At 44.7% G+C, this 23,127-nt stretch overlaps 1 protein-coding gene across 1 annotated transcript in view; it reads left to right on the top strand.

Annotated features, from left to right (window-relative positions):
* The first annotated feature begins 3,186 nt into the window (after positions 1 to 3,186).
* Positions 3,187 to 23,127, top strand: part of sema6bb (sema domain, transmembrane domain (TM), and cytoplasmic domain, (semaphorin) 6Bb) — a 196,013-nt gene continuing 176,072 nt past the window's right edge. Inside the window, exon 1 of the mRNA XM_079506728.1 lies at positions 3,187 to 3,347. The gene's annotated coding sequence lies outside the window, so the exon portion shown is untranslated. The remainder of the gene's footprint in view (positions 3,348 to 23,127) is intronic.

The raw sequence follows: 23,127 nt of genomic DNA, 5'->3' as shown, positions 1-23,127 counted from the left end.
GGCCTGAAAGTCATTATTTCTGCAATTCATTATTCATGAGTACTTTTACTCAACATAAAAGGGGGGCACGGTTAGCAAAGCAATTTCAAGGGCAGATTCCATAGGTCTTTTAACCGCAAACATCATGCAGTGCCAGTATTATTGACTGACACTGACCTACCTACACACAAGATCAGTCAGTGATATACAAAACCAATGTTATTGTTGTATCTGGCAGAAATCTTGTATCTCCATATTTAATCTTTTCATAAATTAATGATTACGGTAAGTCTGTCTGTGGGTTTTTATAAATATTTAACCAAACAGCGACAATGTGTGAGGTGATGTCCATATCTGAATGCCCAAAAAACAAACATCAACATGGCACCTTTCAGTAGCCTATTGAAATACCAATGCAAAAGCTTTGTAGAAATGTGCAGACAGGCAGTCTAGAACTGTATTTGGAGTTATATTGGGATTGCATAATCTTTTTTTGTTTGTTTGTTTGTTTTTTGGTCTGCTGAAAACACAAAGCTATTTATTATGCACAACATCTCATACACAAACCTATACTGTAACAGTGTCACAATTAGGTCTGCATGGTTGGTATTGTATTTGTATTGTATTTATTTATTCAGCACAGTATAAAAAACAACACAGTGAACATAAATATAAGAAGGGTAAAGTGCTATAGGCTGAAGCAAAAAAGCCCAAGGGGCTTATACAAGGCCTCTACCTATGTAAATCAAAATGAAACATTGTACAAGAGATGTAAAATATCCAGTAGGCTATTGGGAGTTAATGACTGAATTATTTGAGCTTTTGTGTTAATTTAAGCTCAGTGAAATGATACAGATCTGAAAATAGCAAGCCGTAAACCTCAGGGATGGATGCTGCTGGGAAAATGTAGTTTTCATGTTAATGTGTTATTAACAGAATTGTTCAGCAAACTATTGGTTGGCTGATACTGATATATAGCTGTCATGGTTCAAACAATATTTAGCACAGGGCTTTGACATAATTTACAAAGCATTGTAAATATCTTGTAAGGTCTATATATGACCTTCAGGTCGCACAAAGTCATTGCTGCTGTAATGTCATCTGTGGTCCTGGGTCTCTCAGGCTTTGACCGCTTGACACTGACAAACAAGAATACAAACTAGTTTGTGTGTGATTATTTTATCCCTGATCCGATTGTTTCAACTAGTGCCTATAACCCAGTGGTTAGTTAATAGTTAGTGCCCAACCTGTGGGTCGGGACCCAGTGAAGTGACAATGTTAGGACTTTTAAGACCTTTTTAATACCTCAAAAAAAGAAAGAATGAGATGATTACTGCAGATTCAAACGTAATCAACAAACTATGCTATAAAAACTGGTCAAACCTTTGTCAAATTGATATAAAAATTTGGAAAATGGCTGATCTACAAAATCGCCTCACAGCGAGTAGATCTGCTATTTTCAAAATATTGATCTGTGGTGTGGAACCTATGTCATATCTATCTATGTGTACATTCCAATTTCCAAGTGCTTATCAGTAGGGATGTCCCGACTTTTTTCGCTTCCGATCCGATCCCGATACCTCAATTTCTGTGTTAGTCGATACCGATACCGAATACCGATACCAGTGTTGTGATCTCATGTTGTGTTTATAGCTATCTAGCTATATATCTCATGTTGTGTTTATAGCAGACTCCTCACTCAAATGTTCACTTGCAGTTTGGGCAACTCCAAAGCAAACTCCACATGTCCCAACATTTTATTTACCTGCCATAGTGTCAACCCCTTACCCCTGTGTCGGATCTGTGGTTAGACTGGCATATTCAACGATACCGATATGACCCGATATGACAAATAAGGGCCGATCCGATACTTTTCCCGATACCGATACAGTATCGGGACATCTCTACTTATCAGGGTGGGGGGTCCCCAGTTAAAATATGATTATTTTGGGAGCCACGGTCTGAAAAGGTTGAGAACCACTGGCCTAACGTACCTGGTTCAATGGCAAAACTAAAAGAAAAGTCTGAATTATCGATTTGATTCCTCATTAACTGAGCATGTGACAAAACAGGATAGTTTTATGGCTCATCTTTTAACTTCTTAGCCATTCTAAAAGTTGTACATCTATTTTTGGCCACTGACTCATTGTCCACTCTCCCAAGCTGAGTAATACTTTCGTCTAATTACATCCAATTAGCCATTAATCAATTCCATTCCAGTCGCTGCAAAATTCTGCTTCAGGTTTTGGCTCAGCCTCTGACAGGGATTTTGTGTGTGAGGATGGCAGCAGGGAGCAGTACTACTGGTACTGGAAGAGGAGAGATGCTGTAGACTAGACTACAGCCTGTAGTGTAGTCTAATCATGTATCGCTATAGCAGAGAAACATTGATCCTCCCACCTTGCACCTTGCCAACGTGCTGTACCAGTGCCACAGACGTGTAGCCTATAATAAGTTATGAGGAGCGGGAACAGAATTATTTCATATAAAGCGATGAATGGGACTTTTCTCTCCGCTTAATCCCGGGTCTGGCGGCGATTGGAATTTGGAAGTGAGGCGAAATCCAGACAGAAGAACGCGCTTTTCTTTCATTGAATGAGAGCAGAAGAAGTGAAAAAGACGCAGCAAATGACATCCTCCTGGCGAGAGCAGTAGTCGTGCGCAGCAGACTCTCCGTCGAGCACCACAAAATAGGCGAACTATTGTGGGGGACACAGAAGAGAAGATTGATCACACAACTGGCCGAAGCAAGAGAGCGGCAGATGTAGGCTAATTTGCGAGCGTTCCAGCTGGTTTAGCGACAGCGGCGTGCTTGGATGGGTTGTTCCTGCAATCAGTCTTTTTCATCATTCGCAGCTTCCTTTCCAGCGATTTCCAAATTACTTCGGAATTCCGGGCGGCTGTCTGTGAGGGAGTATTGCTGCAGAGCGAACGGGAATGCCATGTGTCGCCGCGCGACATAGAAGCTCTTTGTGGGGTGTTTTTCACCGGGAGACAGGTGGTGCTGGCTGCGTGTGTGCATGTGTGTGTGTGCATGTGTTGTGTTGAGACTGTAGCGGGGGGCATGGACACATTGGACACACAACACAAGCCCTGAGACAGTTGTCTTAGGGATGTCAGGCCGGCGCACGGGGTCCGTTTTTTGCCAGAGACAGGTGCGACAGGGAGGAGTAATATTTTACACACGGCTTCAGAGAAGCCCGTTCTGACGGACGAACCTTTCTTTCTTCTCTTCTTAGCTTTACCTCTCGGATGTTTTTTATACTGCCGGACACACGTTGAATTCGTGGGAAAAACAAGAACCGACCCTTAAAAGAAGAAGTCGCGTCCCGGGCGCACCTTTTTATAGGCGACAATCAAGCAAGGAGGTAAGTGACCCGGAGGAGCTGTCCAACGTTTATTCCAGGTCCACTGTGGCTGGAGAGGTGTGGGTGCGCTCAGGGACAGCCTGGGGACTGTGTGTGTGTGTGTGTGTGTGTGTGTGTGTGTGTGTGTGTGTGTGTGTGTGTCCTGAATGATGCTTTGGGGACGTGACTGGAGGTGGCTGGTGCTCAGTGAAAAAGAAGAAGAAAAAATAAATATGTTAGCTTAGCGATTAGGAAAACGAATTAACAAAAATAGCAGCGAGTAGCCTAATGCAATGCCAAGTTCATCTATTTGGGCTATGTAGCTGCTTCATTTTGGGCTTAGGCCTATGTTTCATTGTTTAATACTAAATTTCATACTGCGTAGCTTGCAGCCACGCATGTTTGATTTCAGCGGTCCCGAATCAAGAGGCAATTGCGTGATCCTATATGCCTATTATTATTGATTGGACATCTACTGATGGATTTGAAAATGGCACATGTGTCATATCCGATCTATAAGAGCATATGATATAGTGCTCTTATATCTGTTAAGTATGCTATAGCCTATGATTACAATTTACAAATAATAGGATATATTCACCTGAAACAGACTATTTGGGGGGGGGGGGGGGGGGGGGGGGTCAACTGGTTTATTTGTGATCCATATTTCATTAATTTCCTATAGGCTACATTTTTCATTTTGACTTTGTTTTATTTGGAGAAAAATGAAACCAGAATGAAACCAGAATGAAAAATGAAACCAGAATGAAATGAAACCAGAATGAAACCAGAATGAAATGAAACCAGAAAAATGAATCATGGATTGTGTGTGGGTGCTGTGCGCGCTGTGTGTGTGTGTGTGTGTGTGTGTGTGTGTGTGTGTGTGTGTGTGTGTGTGTGTGTGTGTGCGTGTGCGTGCGTGCGTGCGTGCCTGTCACTGTGAGTGCGTGTGTGCGCGCGAGCGAGCGCGTTTTGTCCGTGTCCGTGCAGCGCGTGTCCGCCTGCCTGTGTGTTGTGTTTATTTGATGGAATGACTGATTGGTGTCCGGTGACACTGCTGGTGGTTGTGTATGTGCCAATCTAAAATCCTACCCGCTGGGCCCCTGGTGTCCATACACACAACCCTGCCCTCAGGCAGTGGCACCTCTCTCTCTCTCTCTCTCTCTCTCTCTCTCTTTCTCTCTCTTCTCTGCAGCAGCAGCTGCTGTCTTTACAGTACATTGAGCTACTTGGTTCGGGTAGTGTCAGAATCACATTTGCGTTTTTGTGTGTGAGGGGCTCCAAACCCCTCAATAGCTGGCTCCAAGTCTCCTAAAGTTTCCCCATTTGGGATCTGCGTGTTTCTTTGTGGTCCCTGTTTCAAATTCAAATTGGCTTTCAGCTGTCTTTTGTCCAGCTCGGAGGTTTGTGGACTGGAAAGGGAGAGAAAAGTAAGTGAAGTCCCCAAGGGTCAGAGCATTCCTATAATGAGCCCTAGTGTGAGAGAGCAAAGACTAGAAGGGGAGAGAGAGAGAGAGAGAGAGACAGACAGAGAGAGAAAGTTGTTGGTGACAATGGTGAGAACTGAGATCCTAGACCCTGCTGGGGGACTGTGTACTGTGTCTACATAGCCTCGGTCCCAGCCTTACTTATCTGCGAAGACAAAAGCCTGGTCACAACCTAAAGGCAGAGAGTACATTGACGGAAGTGACGGGCAGGAACATCCGTCAGATGTAATTCCTCCGGATATGATATTTTTTTGACCAATCACAACACTTGTTTCATTCACGGAGAATGTAAACAGATTTGTAAAGCGTCAACGTAATTTCCTTGAGCGGTACTTCCGCCAAAATCCCGCAACTTCCGCCCCCCAAAAATGATACACTACAGCGTAGGTCTTGCCCATCGTGGTGTCTACATGGCAAAATCACACTTCTGTCACTGTGTAAATATGGCCACAACAAGAGATGCTTAAACACCTATTACCTCTGAGTGGTGCTCCTTGTTATGTTCAAGGTTGCACTTTATTGTTACATCTTGTCTTGTGTACAGGTGCATATTACATAAGAGTAAAACTTAGTTTGGTTAGCCTGGGTCCAGGAAATTGGAAAGCATGCTGCAGGTTATCTCTGGTCCATAGATAGCCAAGTTATCACTGTGGCCAGATGCTATTACACTGTAAAACAATTTGGTTACATTTCTTCACTCTCAGAGTAAAATGATCACCCAGGCTGCAGCATTTCACTGTGTACATGTGCACGGACTATTAAACAACCTTTGTCCTTTGACTCTGCTTGTGGAGACAAGTTCAAGTTCAAATGTTGTCCTTTATGAAAAAGTAATAAACAACACTGAATTTTGAAAAAGCAATGCCTTGTTATTCCAAAGCTGCACCATATAGACATTTTGGCCCCGTAGCCCATAGTATAAAAATATTCCAACTTGTTTACCCTTTTGAAAGCTTCCCTTGAAAACACTTGCTGATTGAATCGGCAGCCTTCATCATCATCACAGCCTTCATCATCATCACAAAAGGCTTTTCAGCTTCACATTCAAACATAATTATTATAAAATTAAAGGTAAATTAAAAGTAAAGTGATATCGGTTCAATGCCAATATTGCATTTTAAGGCCAACTTTGGCCGATACCAATATGATGACCGATTGCGATTAATCGTGAATCCCTAATTTCAATAAAATATAACTAACACTACTGCAGTGGTTGTAGTTGGTATACAGTACCTACATTACATTTTGATCCTGACAAGTGATGTTGCATTAATCTCAAAACGCAATATATGCTCCACCCAAAGAAGGCTTTCTGTATTCGCTCAGCAGTCAGCAGTAGACATTTTGGCACTCACACAGAGAGGACCCAGGTTCAAATCCCATGGTAGAACATGAAAGTAACGGATTGCATCTTTCATGAAACTCTGAGAATGTACACATGGAACCAAATGGGCCCTTGTTACGGGTCTATTTGGTTCCATGTGTACATTGTCAGAGTTAACATGGAGGATTTTACTGCGTACGCCTAGAAAAAGGAGGCAGGGTTGAAGTTAAAGACAAAAAGAAGAGGAGGATGAAAGGCGAGGTGATGCCTTCTGATCATTCACGTGTTGTTCCCTCTGTGGCGTGACAGACAGCGTTGGGAGCTTTGCCCTCGCCTCTCACACGCTGCCATCCCCTTGTGGGCCTATCACATCGCTAGTAATTACTAGCGAACCATTATCACAGGGAATGAATTAGCAGACAACAAGGGAAAATACCTGTCTTATCCGATCCTTGTGCTTACAAGGGCCAAAGGAGGAAAGAAACACTCTTAACTGTTTTCCATACACCACAAAATCCTCAGTGTTTCATTTACGTCTGAGAGTAACAACTAACAAATGTGGGGATAATTGAACACTGATGATTTTACTGTGGCAAGCATTCACTCAAGTGGGTCTAATATTAATCCTTTTTCATTATTGAACAAGCTTGTAGATCTGATATTTTTCAAAAATGTTGCCTATACAGTAATTAATGACATGCGCAAAATACAGTTAATATCAGTAATTTTAACTTAATTCGTAAAATGGGTCTTACTACTGATGTGAATTGAGCCATACTTTCTCATTTTTCAAAAAAATAAAAGAATTATAATAAAAAACCTAGTGCCTCTAACCCGCCCCCCCTTATTTGGATTGGATTTTTATAGCTTACTGCGGGCTAACCAGTATATATAACCGGGCTGCAGGAGGTGTTATTCCTGCCAAAGTAAATGCTTCATTAGTGGGTGGAATTGTGTTCAGGAATCAGGCTGTGTTCAGGGGAAGAGTCATGTACCTGGTGTCAGAGGAGCTCTTGTCTGGAACACTAAAAATCATTCTCTCAACGGAGCAGTACCCACTGAAAAAACAAAACCCACGGACAGGCTTTACAACAGATAAAGCCCTAATGTAAGACCGGAGAAATTTCTGTCAATGGGACAATCCGGATAACAAGGCTCAATGTGTGTCCAGAAAACCAAAGGGCTTGTGCCAGTCCAAGGCCCCTGTTCTGATGTCAGTTCTTTGGCCATGCTTTAGCAGTGCCTTTCCTTTTCCTAACTCTGCTCTAACAAACTGCTCACTGGAGCTCAGCTAATCCCCGGCTGGCAGTGTCCAGTGATTTATTTATTAGGAAGTTACTTAATTTGGGGAGATCTGCGACATCCTTCAGTGTACACACACAGTTACTTAACCACTTAAACCCCATATGGTTGAGTGGAATCTATCAGGGCTCTATGCCAGTGTCTTTTCTGTTTGCTATTATTGATGCTGGGATTTAAGTGGATACTTTGGGGAGATCTGCAACATCCTGCACGTGCACGCCCATACACACACAAACACACACATACATACACAACACTTATAACAATTCCGTCACTGCTTTCATATGAAAATTGTAGTTGTCAATTAATTTGAGGGATTGTAAGTGTGTGTGGTGGTGTGTAGTAGTACTGTGTATAAGTCTGTGTCAAGCTGAGGAATGTTTGTTGCATTCTCTTCTCTGTGTTCGCCTTTATGAGCACACGCAGCCTGTCTGCACCCATACAAGTGTGATTCAGCGCTGTCCAGAGTTTGTTGAATAGGTTCCCTTGTTTTCACCCTGTGTTTTAAGCCCAAACAGCCGCACAGCACCGTTTGCCTCAGAGCAAGTGTTGTGCCTGATGTGCTAAAACAACAGGTGCCCTTACACAACGACTAATCCTCATCTCTCCACCCCACTGGGGGGGGGGGTTACATCACCTGCGAGGGTCTGGTGCTACCCAAGCATAGAATTTAATTGCATAGCTCCATGTGCTGTGTGGATTTGGGGATTGTGTAATGAAACAGACCATATTGCTATGTTAATGATTGTTGTTGCATGTGTAGTGTATTGCTATGCATCCGGACTACAGCACAGACTTTTAAAGTCACCTTGGCTGAGCTATAGCCTGAGGCATAATGTGCCTGAATGAACAGCATTCTAATTAAATATCATGTTTCTATGCCAAAAAAAGCAGGTTCCCAAACATGGGCTCATTTTCCATGTATACTTCAGTGAGTGTGTCCATTCTACGAGTTGTTTCTTTCTACGGGCAGACTAATTGCAGGCCTTGTCTATACCAGAGCTGACACCTCACAGGACTTAGATTGACAGACTAATACCAATAGCATTGAGCTGGACTGTTAGACCAGGAAGCCTCTATTCTCTAGCATCCTTTCTGTTCAACATTCCATCCTGATTCTTTTCCCTCTCATTTCATCCTTCCTATTTCCCCTCCCCTCATTACCTTCTAGCCCCCCCCCCACCCCCCGTGTCCTCTTTTTCGTCCTCTCTAACACCCCCCCCCCCCCCCCCCATTTCCCTGCTCTGGGCCTTGATGTCAAGGCCTCTCAGGCAGTGTGGTCTCTCTGGCTGTCAGGGAAAGGCCATTGCCCACTGGGACTCTGAATGGGACAAATTGACCGTAACAATGTTCCCACTTAGCATGTGGAGCTGGGATAAAGGGAAGGTGAAAGGGAAGGCCTGATGACGGAGTGGCAGGCCAGCCGTGCTGGAGAGAGAGAGAGAGAGAGAGAGAATGTGTGAGAGAGAGAGAGGCAAGACTCTGGAATGCTCTTTGTAATGCATGATTTGAAGACTTAGAAATACATACCTTTAAAAACCTCTGCCTGAGTCTCTCTCACACACACACACACCCACACACACACGCACGCACGCACGCACGCACGCACGCACGCACGCGCACACATGCACGCAACACATGCACACAACACATGCACGCACACACGCTTGTGCATATAGCAATTCTGCTTGTTGTTATATGCCCAAGGCTACTGCTGCTGTTGCTATAGCAGCAGGATAAACAGGTTAGTTAGTGACCCCACTAACCCTCACACATATATATTCGCACGCACGCACGCACGCACGCACGCACGCACGCACGCACGCACGCACGCACAAACACGCACAAACACACACACACACACACACACAGGCACACACAGGCACAGGCACAGGCTCAGTGATCTGAGGTTTGACCTGTGTTGAGGTCCTACCAATGCCTGGCTAAAGGGTCAATGGTCATCCAGCTTCCCATTAAAATGCAATAAAGGTTTCTCCCCAAAGGGGAGCCATTTAATCTCACACTCATCGTCTCTTTCCCTTTCTTCTTTTAATCACTTGTTTTTCAGACCTCTCTCTCTCTCTCACTTCATCACACTCTTCCTCTTCAGTATGGTCCTTATCATGTTCATCTAGCGCAGCACCAAAGCAAGGAAGATGGATGGGAGAGTTCAAAGGAGGAGGCCCTGATACATCAATAATGAGCCGTCTTCGGTTTCTCTTTGAAAAAGCCCTTTCATATGACTGTTCCCCATCAGCAGCCATAGGCCGACCTCTCGCCAGAGCATCTACTATGTGTGATGATGATTTCAGTGTTTTTTGTCTATGCCCTTTAGCCGTGATGTAATGTCTTTGAGAAGTTGGAGCAGTGTTGCGATGTGAAAGTCTGAGGTGCTGCAGTGTGCGAGAGTCAAGTATAATGTGGTGCTATCACCAAAGTCTAAGGCCTGATTTATGCTTCACTGACAAAGTGCCATGATAATGTATCGCTTGACAAAAAAAAGCATTTTCAACAAATTTCTGGGCTCACTTACTTCCTGGACTACATGTTGTCTCAGTAAGACATCCCTCCCCCTATCCACAAGGAGGAGCAGTGCACCAAAGCATTATGGGATTTGTAGTCCAGGAAGGAAGTGAGCCCAGTGTCCATGACATCAGAGACACTAGGCTCACTGCTAAAATCAAAAATATCTAAAACCATATATTACACACATAAGGACCCAGGAAAGTGTTCTAAATCTCCTAACCGTCATTAACATATATGTTTTTGCAAAAAGGGTGAAGTGTCCCTTTAACACATGCCATGCGCAGTCTAATGGCGTTCCCTGCCCAAAACCTTTAGTCCAAAACTCAGGAAAATTGGGTTCGGCAGAGAATGTGTTAGCCCTGCTGACGATGACTGTCTTATGAAAAGACGTTGCGATGTGAGAAAGTGAATGAAGACCAAGCGAACGGCTTGTTGTTACCATGGATATTATAGATATACATACAGTATATACTATATACAGTGAGTCGCTATGTAACATCGGTAACGGCGACAGTGGTGAGTGACATTGTTTGTACAAGTACGCTGTATATATAGAATCCCATGTGCATCCCTGAGGTGCAGTTGGTGCGGATAATATAAATAGGATGATATTTATTTGTATATTTAATTAATGCGGTTGTATAACGGGCTCAGTGGCCTTGTGGTTAGAGTGTCCGCCCTGAGACTGGGAGGTCGGGGTTCGATCCCCGGCCGGGTCATACCAAAGACTCTAAAAATGGGACCCAGTGCCTCCCTGCTTGACACTCAGCATCAAGGGTTGGATTGGGGGTAAGTCCCTGCGACATACTAGCGTCATGTCCATCAAGCTGCCTCACGCTACAGAAACAGGAGATAGGCTCCTGCCCTATGGGCCTCATGGCTCGGCAAGGCTACTTACTATAACGGGTGGATAATGAACGTGTAGGTAGGGTGACAAAAAACTGTGTCTCTAGTTGGCATTGATTTGGGCTGATACTGACTCTGAGGCAGGCACAATGATGGAAAAATATCTGATAGTTTACTTCCTGATGAATAAACAGACTGAAGACTTAATTTTATTTTGTCATACAACAGTGTCTCTGGACGATCTGCAGGCTTGTAACATTGTGTAAAAGAGAGCTGGCTCTCATCACCCTCTCCGCCTGTAACATTGCATCGTGACCTTATAGATTGGCTATTTTTGGCGAGCAACACCATCGTATGACGGGTATAAATTAAGCATGAGTGGGTGAGTGGAGTGTTTTTCACGGCCTGTTTCCTTGTCATTGAGTCCCTCTCTCTCTCTCTCTCTCGCTCGGTCTCTCTCTCGCTCCGTCTCTCTCATGGAGCCTTGGTGTCAGTGCAGACCCAGTTTGTTAACGAGAGAGGACACTAATGAGGGGCCATGACAGGGAGAGATGGAGCCCAATGTCGCCTATACCACCCATATACCGTTGAGGAATACATGAATACATTGAAACACACACACACACACACACACACACACACACACACACACACACACACACACACACACACACACACACACCTAAGTTAGCACAGACCCCAACTCAGGGCATATGGCCATGGAAATATTTCACAAAATCACTGAGCAGCTGACTGACATGTCTTGAGTTTTATCGTGGGGACGGTTTGGCTGTCAATGTGAGGGCTGTCTGTGTCCTCCGGGCCTGGTCGATATAATTATGCTGCTGTTTAATGTCTGATTGTTTTCTTGGGGACAATTCTAGCCTAATTGGTGCTCCCCTGCCGTTTTATGCTCCCAGAGAATCTCCAAGAATGAAATGAGAAGATTCATTTTGGTGATTCTGTGTCCCTTCTGTTGACAGAGTAGTTTTACCACTATGCTGCTTCAGTGGTTGCCATTGTTTTTGATCTCTAGCTTGGCTCAAAACCTCTCTTGTTTGTTTATTTTCCTTTTTTATTTTATGTTTTGTTTTCTATCCTCCTCTGCTGCCTCGCTGACACTTGTTTTGGGCTTTGAGGTGATCAACGTGTCAATGCGTTCTGCAGTGAACAGGGGGGAGCTAACGTCTCAATGCATTCTGTGACCCGGGGGGAGCTAGTAACGCTGAAGGAATTCTGGCTTGCTGGCTTTCTGGACTGGAGGTGAAGGGACAGCTAGAGGGGTCCAGCACCAAACTGTTTGTTTTCTGGCTCTGTGTTCTGGTATGGGTATGTGGTGGTGGAGATGACGAGGGGGGGTGGAGGCAGGAGGACGGGTTTCCGCTGCTTTTTGAGCAGAAAAGCAGAGACTATGTTGTAATTCAACTATGGGAGGAACAGGGAGGTGCAAGGAGTAGTGGAGAGGAGTCTGCGAGTGTGAAGAAGGCAGGAGAGGCCGAGACCAGAAGGAGAAGAAGACAGATGGAGGATGCTTGTGCAGCTCCTCCTAGCTCTGATGGAGATAGCACTCAGCTCATAAGCACCAGCTCGGTCGCTATTGTGTCAGAGAAAAGAGGTCTTGCTGTGTGCCGTGTTTATTCACCTCGCAAGTGTGTGGGCATGCAAATATGCATCCGTGAGTGGGTGTGCACGCAAACAGGTGCGTGTGCACCCACATGCATAGAGAGAGATGAATAGCAAAATGGCATGTGAAGCAATGAGTCAGAGATGACATGAAAGCGTCAAATAAATCCAAAGATGAATCACAAATAACACGGAATAAAAGAGCGATTATTAAATGCTCTGTTTAAGTTTTGGCGACGAAACAGATGGATGACGGGAGGGGCTGGGAGGAGACGAGAAAATGGAGCGGGAGGATGTGAAGAAGAAGGGGTTGGAGACGTGGAGAAGAAGAGAGCGAATGTGATTCTCCAGAGGGAGGGGAATCAGAGAACCAGACCCATGGGGGCCATCTGGAAATAACAGGTCTGGTGACAGCAGGCAGCATCTCCATCCAAGCACCTCCGTCATGGGTGACAGCCAGGAACAGAGCCGTGGTCTGCTCCCATGCTCAAACGCCCTCGAGACCAGCACATAGTCAGTCCAATCTGGCCCATTTCTGTCTGTGTGTTATTGTGTAGTTAACCACTTTACAACCATGGTGTCCCTATTGTGGGCTTGTTATTATAGGCTAAAAGTGTATCTGCTATGTTCGCTGAAGAGATTTGTAATGAAGGGAAAAAGGAGGGGACCGACTACTGAACCCTGGGGGACCCTGATCAATTGAAATATATAGGGTTTAAGTGGCTTAGTGGTTAAAAAAATCACACCCATGTGAAGTGAGGGGCACTCTTATCATCGTACATCATTATGCATCATCTCATACTGGCCAATCAGAATGCCTGTTGCCACAAATCTATGTCATATTTGGTGGACATTTGACCTAATTTCTCCTTTCATTGTCGATGGCAAATGTGAGACGTATGGGGACAACATGACGTAAATTTTCCCTTTCCCATTGTCAATGGGGACAACATGACTCCCTTTCCCATTGTCAATGGCAATTTAATGTTTGTGTTGCGGACATTTTGTGGGGACAAAAGCTATATATAGGAGGGCCCTCAAAAATCACACCCGTGTGAAGTGAGGGGCGCTCTTATCATCGTACATCATCATCTCATACTGGCCAATCAGAATGCCTGTTGCCACAAATTTACGTCATATTTGGCGGACATTTGACCTAATTTCTCCTTTCATTGTCAATGGCAAATATTGAGATGTGTGGGGTGAAAAGCTGTATATAGGAGGACTCAAAAACAGAAGATAAGGTACGATAAGATACGTTTTCCCTTACCATTTCTTTCTCCTGTACTGCCATTTGTCCAGCAACTGGGCTAGAGTGGATGTGCATGCTCTATTTAACTTTTTTGACGTGCCAATATCTGCCATTGAGCCCCATTGTGAATTTCTCAAATTTGAAAGCATTTCTAAAACTATGAAACATTTCAAAGATTTCTTTTCAGGCAAACATGTCTGAAAAGAACATGTCTAAATAGGTTTGAATGGGGTTTCTAGGTGTAAGTATCAGTATGTAGGACTAGCAGCATGCCAAAGTTTGTGCTATTGCCATTGAGAATGCATTGGGCGTTTAAGTTAAATAACTCCGAAACTACAAATCATTTCAAAGTAAAAAGTTCCAGCATGTGTCTCCACAGTAAGCTGAATTATAAAAAGTGTGAATGGAGTTTCTAGGTGAAAGTGCTTTTTTGACGTGCCAATATCTGCCATTGAGCCCCATTGTGAATTTCTCAAATTTGAAAGCACTATATTTCTAAAACTATGAAACATTTCAAAGATTCCTTTTCAGGCAAACATGTCCACCGTAAGATGAACCTAAATAGGTTTGAATGGGGTTTCTAGGTGTAAGTATGTAGGACTAGCAGCATGCCAAAGTTTGTGCTATTGCCATTGAGAATGCATTGGGCGTTTAAGTTAAATATGACAGCAGAAACTGCCTGTCATAATTTCACCCCCCTCCCTATTCCAAAGCTCCCCCAGGTACATTATATATTTAAACTATTTTCAGCAATGGTACACTTATTTTTTCAGTGGGTAGATCTTGTTGAGCTGGTCATTTTGAAAGTAGATCTCACGTCATAAATGTGTGGGCACCCCTGATGTAGGACTAGTAGCATGCCAAAGTTTGTGCTATTGCCATTGAGAATGCATTGGGCATTTAAGTTAAATAACTCAGAAACTACAAATCATTTCAAAGTAAAAAGTTCCAGCATAAATGTGTGGGCACTGGGCACCCCTGCTCTATTACCTTTGTAAGGTACGATAAGATAACACCATTCCTTATTAATCCCACAGCGAAAAGGTAGTCGCCAAAGGTAGCACAGCAGTTCAGGGTACAATTATCACACAGCAAATATGGAAGTCCATGGCTGTCAGTGATTATAATTGTTCAAATTGAGTGCTTATGTTTTAATTACATGGTATTAGCTCTGTTTGAGGAGATAGGTGTGTTTTAGTGGTGTAAGCTGTCTGCGGAGTACTGGAGATGGAACAGAGAGGATTTAGGCTACTCCACAGAACATCTGTTTAACACAAGACGTTTTGTCTCTAAATTTGTTGAGCATGATTCGCGAATTTGTAACAAACACCCAAATGAGCAGCAAAAATAGTAAGAATAATTGTTATACCACAGCTTCTTGTTCTGCTGCTGTTACGACAGAGTAGGTAATTAGCCCCTGTGTGTGTTTTATTTATTTTTATTTGGCGGTTGCTGTACATTCAGAGTAGCATGGCTCGCATGCATGCTCACAGTATACCACAGTTAAGGTCATTTGTATTTGCATGCATGTAAATGTTTTTTACTCCCTGGCTGGACTGGAATACAAATCTTTCACTATCTCAACTTGGAATATACAAGGCCTGAGGTCCAGTGCCTTTGGTAACAAAAGCAGAAACCCGGACGAAATTGCAAACACGGATATCATTACAAGATCCTACAAGAGACAATGCACAGAGGAGAGAGAGGCGGGCTGCTATTCCTGGTGGTCACATTAGTGAACAGGCTCTTTCCCCTCTGTCACTCGTTCCTTCCTTTCTGAGGAGGGAAGGAGAGAGGAGTCTTTTCTTTTCCTTGATGCAATCTCCATCCTTCTGTGAATATTTATGGCCTTGTTTTTAATGACTTGTTTTTCTCCAAACATCAGAAGCAAACCCTGAACAACCCCCCCCCCCCCTCCCCCCACACACACACACACCACCTCTAACGAATCAGCCAGCCAGCCTCAGAACTGGGCTTGGCCCGTCCATCTAGCTGTCCCTTGGCGCCAGCTAGATGGACACATCCAAGGCTTCTCCTGCTTAGACATGCTCAAATGCACGCACACACACACACGCACGCACGCACACACACACACTCACACACGCACACAGAGGCATGTATTCATGCGCACATGCATAGGTGCGCATCTGCAAGGGGAAGAGGAGAGAACAGTTTCTGGCTCTTTGAAACTCATTCAGCTTCTCTGACATACAGTACAAATGATATGTGCATACTGTACGTGGGCGTTTGGCTTCCCTGAGAGAGGGGAAAGAGAGGGGGAAGGCAGAGAGGATTTTATGGACAATGTCGTTATGGAGGAAAAATGGGTGTTTAACGGCTTGTATACTGTAGCTTGTAGCCTATGTTGTTGTAGGACAATGCTCAAAGGACGATTTCACTAACTTCACCATTTTTCAACCTATCTTCATATAATTGGTCCTCATTATTGTTCATTATAAAATACCATATTTTGTTGCTACTCGGTCTGTCTCATAGGAGAGCTGTGGGCAGTTCAGAAACATGTCTTCCAGTGACATCATCGATGGGCAATCCAAGCTAATGGAAACGGCATGCTTTCTATTCCTGAAAAGTTGCTATGCAGTACTCTCTGTGAGTGCACAAATAATTTATAACCAAATGGACCCTGGAAGGTTCCATTTAAGAAATGTGTAGGTGGGTTTCTATTGGTTACAGTACACTCACAGATTTACAAATAAAGCATAGAGTTAGTTCATGCAGGACACAGGAGTCAGTCTGCTTCCTACTCCATTCACAGCTCGGCTGGCCATTACCAAAGCAGTAACGCTTTTCTACACTGCAATCAGAGCTCACACTCTTAACAGAGCGGCTCCTCTAAACACGGCTTCTCCATTCATTAGATCTCTGCTTCTCTTGCTGCTTGCTACACTCCTGCGGCTGCTTTAGCTGCCTCCTCCACCCCAGCCTCCACCTTTTGATCAGAGTCTGGCATACAACTCAGAACTGAGATGTGTCATTGTGCACCAGTATTCATTTTTCCATCAATAGGTTGTGGTTGAAATTGTTATTTTAAAGGGAACCTTAGCTGATTTTGAAACTAAATCCCATTGATCTGATGTGATGAGATATGCAGAGACACTATACAGTACAGTACTGTAGTTTGGGAATAGAGAGTATGCGTGTGACATCATCATCAAACCAGGAAGTTATGCAGGAACTGCCTACTGAGTGGCAAAAAGATACTTTCTGGCCTTGACAGCCCATACATCCACACAGAAAAGTCATATCTGATTGCATTAAACAACATTAAACCATGTTAAACTCACTTTGCCTGTTGCTTTGCCACTCGATTTGCCACTCGATGTGCCATTCACTTTAAGCATGCGCATACCCTCTATACACCGAAGATAGGTAACCTTTTTCCCCCCACACTAAATGTATTGTCTCACATCACAACAATGGGATTTAGATTCAAAGTTCCCTTTTAGGCATTTCATCTTTGTCAGACAACACACAGTAGAGATTGCCATGGAAAACAGGAAGGATCAAAGTCAAAGTCGTACGATTAGTCGCACACGTTACCGCAGTGAAATTTGTTCTCCGCATTTGACCCATCTCTTGGAGCGGTGAGCCGCAGCGTGCGCCGCGCTCCGGAATCATTAGTCTATTTGACCCCCAATCCAACCCTTTGATGCTGCGTGCCAAGCAGGGAACATTGGGTCCTATTTACAGTCTTTGGTATGACCCGGCCGTGGTTCGAACCCCGACCTCCCAGTTTCAGGGCGGACACTCTGACCACAAGGCCACTGTCTGGATGACTTGCAACAAAGCTCATGGTGAGTCAGTTTCAGATTCGTGATATAGCACGTTCATGGTATGTGGTGCATGGTTTGAGTGACAAGTTTGAATCCATGGTGGTTTTCCACCCACTGTGTACTGTGTGCGCAACATGACTCTCGGTGTGTGCGTGTTTGTTTGTGTCTGTGGCTGTGGGTGTGAGTGTTAGCCAGTCTGAGTGATTCTGTGTGTATATACTGTCTAAATAAACGCATAAACCCACTGAAAAGTGTTTTCTTTTTCATAACTTATGTCGGTGTATGTTTGTTGTAATACGTACCGTAACGTTACTCTAACCCCGGTCTCGTATAAGTTATACATTTGATGTTTTATCACCGTAATGGGACTTGTGTTTTGTCTACTGTATTATATTCACCATAATGAGACTTGTGTTTTGACTATGGTTATACAGTATGGTAATGGTGTCATAAAACATGTACCATTGTAAAGAATGTAGTAAGTAATGTACCCAAGGTGCTAGTCCCGAGTTCCTCCTTGTGTTGTAGATGGTAGAAGAGGATGTTGTAGGAGATGTTTGGCCAGAGTAATGTCCTCCCCGGTCAGCCAGCCTCTATGCTTGTCAGTTGTGTAGATTAGTGGTTCCCAGCTGCTTTTGTACTGGGGCCCGCATGTTGTGTTGATCATAAAGTCAGAATATTAAATAACATATTTCCTCAATTAAATAAACCATGTCAGCAGATCTCGCAGCTCCCTTTTTGGAGCCTGTCCCACTTGTCGAGAAACGCTCTGGGTATGTATGTTCTGTTGTCTGTGCGGTAATCTAAGTTGAATAACATATTGTGGGCTTTGGCAGTATCCGTCATCAGTTACGGTACTCTCAATCTCCTCCTGGTAATTGGTCTTCTTGTGGTTTTCTCTGGCGACATCATCATGACGCTGCATACCGTTCCTGTGGCGACATCATCACCATCGTCGCTGTTTACCTGCTGTGGCTGCAGTCTAAACCCTCTCACCGTTTATCTGGCTCGCAGCAGAAAAAAGCCCTGCTAGTTTTTGCTGTTTGTTTCATTAAAAGAAATGGCCACTGCTCTCCCCTGGCTCTCTGCAGTAGCTGAGGAAATGTGATCCCTGAGTCTGAACTGAAAGCAATAACAAACAGGCAGAAAATACCTGAAGAGTCTGCTCTCACAGGGCCCGAGATGTGTCATACGTCTCTGTACTGTCATCCATTAATGTCGAGGTAACTGAAGAACGGTACTGACATATTCTTCCCATTACCACACGTTAGGAACGAGTTGCAATAAAAGCATTATGTTCTTGTGGAAATAATGAGCGCATGTGGGCCACATTATCACAGGAACATGAAGTCAGTGGTAAACATTCAACCTCACTCCTTGTCTTCACAGCGTGCTCCTAGCTTTTAGCGGAATGATTTTTTCCCCCCTCTCAGTCATTTGGTTATTGATGAATCTCAGCGAGAGAGTATTTAATTGTGCCACCCCGAGGGGCTGAGTTGAGTGCTGTAGTTACAGCAACATTGGCAAAGAGCAGCATTACTCCCTCCTGCCAAATGTTAAAGATGGCAGTTATTCTAGAATGCGTTTTTCTGTTTTATAGCCTGCTGGACAGCAGTGTTCTTCCCTGGTGGGCACTCTTTTTTTCTTCCTCCTCTTCGTTCCTATCTGTCCCTCTCTCTGTATCTTTCTTTTGGTTTTTTGGCCTTGCCATTTCACCTGGCACAGAGCTTGTGCTGTCATCAGCACCATTAACAGCCTCAACAAAGTGTCTTTGAAGTTCCGCGGGGCTTTAGGCGGTAATGGGAGCACAGCCTCAGGCTCAAACCCTTAGTAGACGGACATCTCAGTCAGAGGCTCCACTGTTTGCTTCTTTATATTCACATTTCTGCCCCCCTTTCATAAGCTAAGGCTCTAAGGACAACTGTGCCAATTACTCCATCTCTCTCTCTCTCTCTCTCTCTCTCTCTCTCTCTCTCTCTCTCTCTCTCTCTCTCTCTCTGTCCTTCTCTCTTTCCCTCTCACCTTCAGTTCTCACATTTTAATTTCGCTCAACCCTCCTGCAACTGTGTTTGTCATAGTGGTGAAATGTAAGGTGAGGGATACACCATTTGTTTTGCAACCCAACACCACACAGTTGTTGATGGTGGTTACAGGGATGTAGTAGATCATAGCTACTTCTACTACTATTACTACAGACTGAAGGCTCATTTATTTTATGGTCCTTCGAAACAAGTTTGGCACCGATATTAGCCAACCCACCAGCTTACAGCGCTCCGCGTCCGAAACCCATTGTTACTCCGCCGTATGATGATGTATAAAGCAGGCTTGAAGGTAAGCGATGGAGCTGAAATAGCCAGTAGCAAGTGGACACAGCCATGGTAATAAACATACAGTAATAGCCCACTGGAGTTGTTTTTACAAGCAGATGTAACAACTGCTGGTGGCTCAATATTTCTGTCCTCTCTTGTGTTAATTGGGCACGTCGTGCATTCCATTCTGCCGCTTTCCAAATCTTTATCAGATGGTTAATTTTTATAATTTACTGTCTTACAGGCATAACCAGATGGCAGTTCCAATCATACAACATTCCCCTGTCTTCATCTCTCTCTCTCTCTCTCTCTCTCTCTCTCTCTCTCTCTCGTCTTCCTCCTCTTCCATATGGGTCTCCATTGTTTCCTCTACCTGTTTTGTAGTCAAGAAGGCAGTGCCCTGTTTGTGTGTGTGAGTGCGCACACATGCATGTGCACCAGGGTGAGAAATTCCTTCATGTTTATATGTCTTTGTGTGTATGTGTGTGTGATGGGGTGAAAATGACATCCCCTTGCTGGACTAGCCTCAGCACCAGTGACACTAGTTGATTTTTTTGCAACATGTTTAGTACCTACCTCAACTTTTGAATCATTGGCTGCCTCTAGGCTGCGTCTAAGCCAGCGGGAGACTTACCCATAAAACTCATAGACTGAACGGCATAAAACCCATAATCTGAATTCTGTACGCGGCAATGTGAAGCCATATTGGCTGCATACTCTGAACGCCGCAACGCAATGCCATGAGCTGAGGCAGAGGCTGTGGCACACAAACTGATTATAGATGTTCATAAACGAGAGCTTGCTGCAAGCTGGCAATTATATCTGAGTCATTCTTGTTTTGGGGGCTTTTCTGTCTTTATTTTAATAGAACTACATGTGTAGATTTACAGTAAATGGGGAGAGAGTCGGAGAGTGACACGCAGCAATGGTCCGGTGGATTCGGGAATCGAACCCAGGACTCGCTGTCAAGCTGCATCTGAGCCTATACAGCATGTGGTTTTTACGCCTTAACCACTCGGCCATCGGCACCCCAAGGCTAATTGGATTGTGATGGAGGGTTGGGTCTGGTCTGGTATTATTAGTCTTGCGTATATCCAGACGATCCTAGATTTCTGCCTAACATCTAACACCTAACACCTAACATCTCTGTTGTTCCAGCAACTACATGAAATCTAGTTGTCGTATCGGGAGGAGGGGATAGTCTGGCTACCCGAGACTAGACCTGAGAGTCCACACACACACACACACCACGAAAGACCCCCAGGACCCCCTCTTACATCTGCAGCTGTAAGGGCCCTTCATTAATAGAATAACACACCTCACAGTCTCCATGTGCACTGTGCACACCGTGACACACACACGAGCGCGGGCACGCACACGGATCCTGATTGTCCCCACCTTGCCTCCCGCTTTATTTATATATTTATGTGATTTTGTCACTTAGCGTTTTTGTCACATTCACAACAAGGAGAGAGGGAAAGCTGATTATGCCGTGTGCATTCTCCTCTGTTTGTGTTTCATGGGCCATCAGCTTTGCGTTTCCCCTGTCATTGTTATGCTGTTCCCCGGCACCGATAAGGAGTAATTGCTAGTGTGGCGCTTGACTTGGCTCTTCCTCGAGAGCTGCCGTCCTAATCTCCAGCTGGCTTTGAGACTAGGCTTCTTTTCTTTTTTTTTGTTGACACGAAAAGTGTACATCGAAATCTCCCCTGAAGAGGTGGAGAGATTTCTTTTTGCATCACGTAATTCCATTGACTTCTAAAATTAGTTTTATGTTCTCTTGAATGATGCAGGCAAAAATGACAAGTGAGGTAAGATTAGAGTTGCAGAAGTGTGAAACGGAATAGATAAGGAGATGAGTGAAACGTGTGCATCTGCATGTCAAGTGTGTGTGTGTACTGTGTGTGTGTGTGTGTGTGTGTGTGTGTGTGTGTGTGTGTGTGTGTGTGTGTGTGTGTGTGTGTGTGTGTGTGTGTGTGTGTGTGTGTGTGTGTGTGTGTGTGTGTGTGTGTGTGTGTGTGCGTGGGAGGTGTGTGCGTGTGCGTGCATGCGTGTGTCTCTGCGGTCTAGGCCTCCAGTTCTCTTTGGCAGCAGACAGTGGAGAGCTCTCTCTCTCGTTGAGCTCCTCGCCAGCTTGGCTCAAATGAATAGAATCCTGCATACAGCAGGTCAGAGGCCCCCTACGGGGAGGTAGTAGGCCACAGAGAATGGCAATGGGGGTGTCTCGCACGCACGCACGCACACACACACACACACACACACACACACACACACACACACACACACACACACACACACACACACACACACACACACACACGCGCACACAAACACACACAATACATGCACGCACACACTCTTAACATCACTGGCTAACATCAGTCTGTGAAAGTGAACACCCCCCCCCCCCCCCCAGTGGCTCATTAATGCACCTTAACACCAACGGCAGCATCAGGCACGGTGCCAAACCAAAGGAGAGAAGCTGAGAGGTGGTGCCCACCATAGGCCACTCCGGGGCTGGGTATATACGAGGTTAAAGCTGGGCCTTTGGCAAGCAAGCTGCAAAGACGGTTTGTGTGGTGTTCCTCATTAGAACCCACATACTGTCTGGTGGAGAGTCTGGGGTCTGGGGGGAGGGAGAGAGAGAGAGAGAGAGAGAGAGAGAGAGAGAGAGAGAGAGAAACAAACTGATCAATGATACACACGCAAAGTCGCAAACACACACACACACACACACACACACACACACACACGTAGACTCACCCACGCAGATACACTGATACAAGAAGCAGCAAGGGACCTATTCACTGACGGTTTTGATGGTTGCATAGAAACATGCTGTAATATTGTCTCGTGTGATGGTGGATATTCATCCTTTGGGGAAGTAAACTGCCTTAAGGCTGATCTCCTGCTGCTGACAGCCATATTGTGGTTGAGCTCTCTCGCTCTGTGCCTGGGTGAACTCATTCTCCTACCAGTAAGTCCTGTGGGGTGCGCAGACACCCTGGGGAGACCCACTATTAAAATAGACCCACTTGTGGTTCACAAACACAACTGCAGGCCTGCAACAATTCTGCAGATTTTCCTGCGTGTGTGTCTCTGTTTGTATGTGTGTGTTTGTGCATATTCATGCATGTACCGTATTGTGTGTGTGTGTGTGTGTGTGTGTGTGTGTGTGTGTGTGTGTGTGTGTGTGTGTGTGTGTGTGTGTGTGTGTGTGTGTGTGTGTGTGTGTGTGTGTGTGTGTGTGTGTGTGTGTGTGTGTGTGTGTGTGTGAGAGAGAGCACGCACTTATGTATTTATGAGTATGTATGTTACTTTCTATATGGGCGTTTCTG

The sequence above is a fragment of the Electrona antarctica genome (genome assembly GCF_951216825.1).
Source record: "Electrona antarctica genome assembly, chromosome: 7".
In the NCBI taxonomy this organism is placed as follows: domain Eukaryota; kingdom Metazoa; phylum Chordata; class Actinopteri; order Myctophiformes; family Myctophidae; genus Electrona; species Electrona antarctica.
Note: the sequence above shows the minus strand (reverse complement) of the source record. Positions and strands in the feature narration are given on the sequence as shown.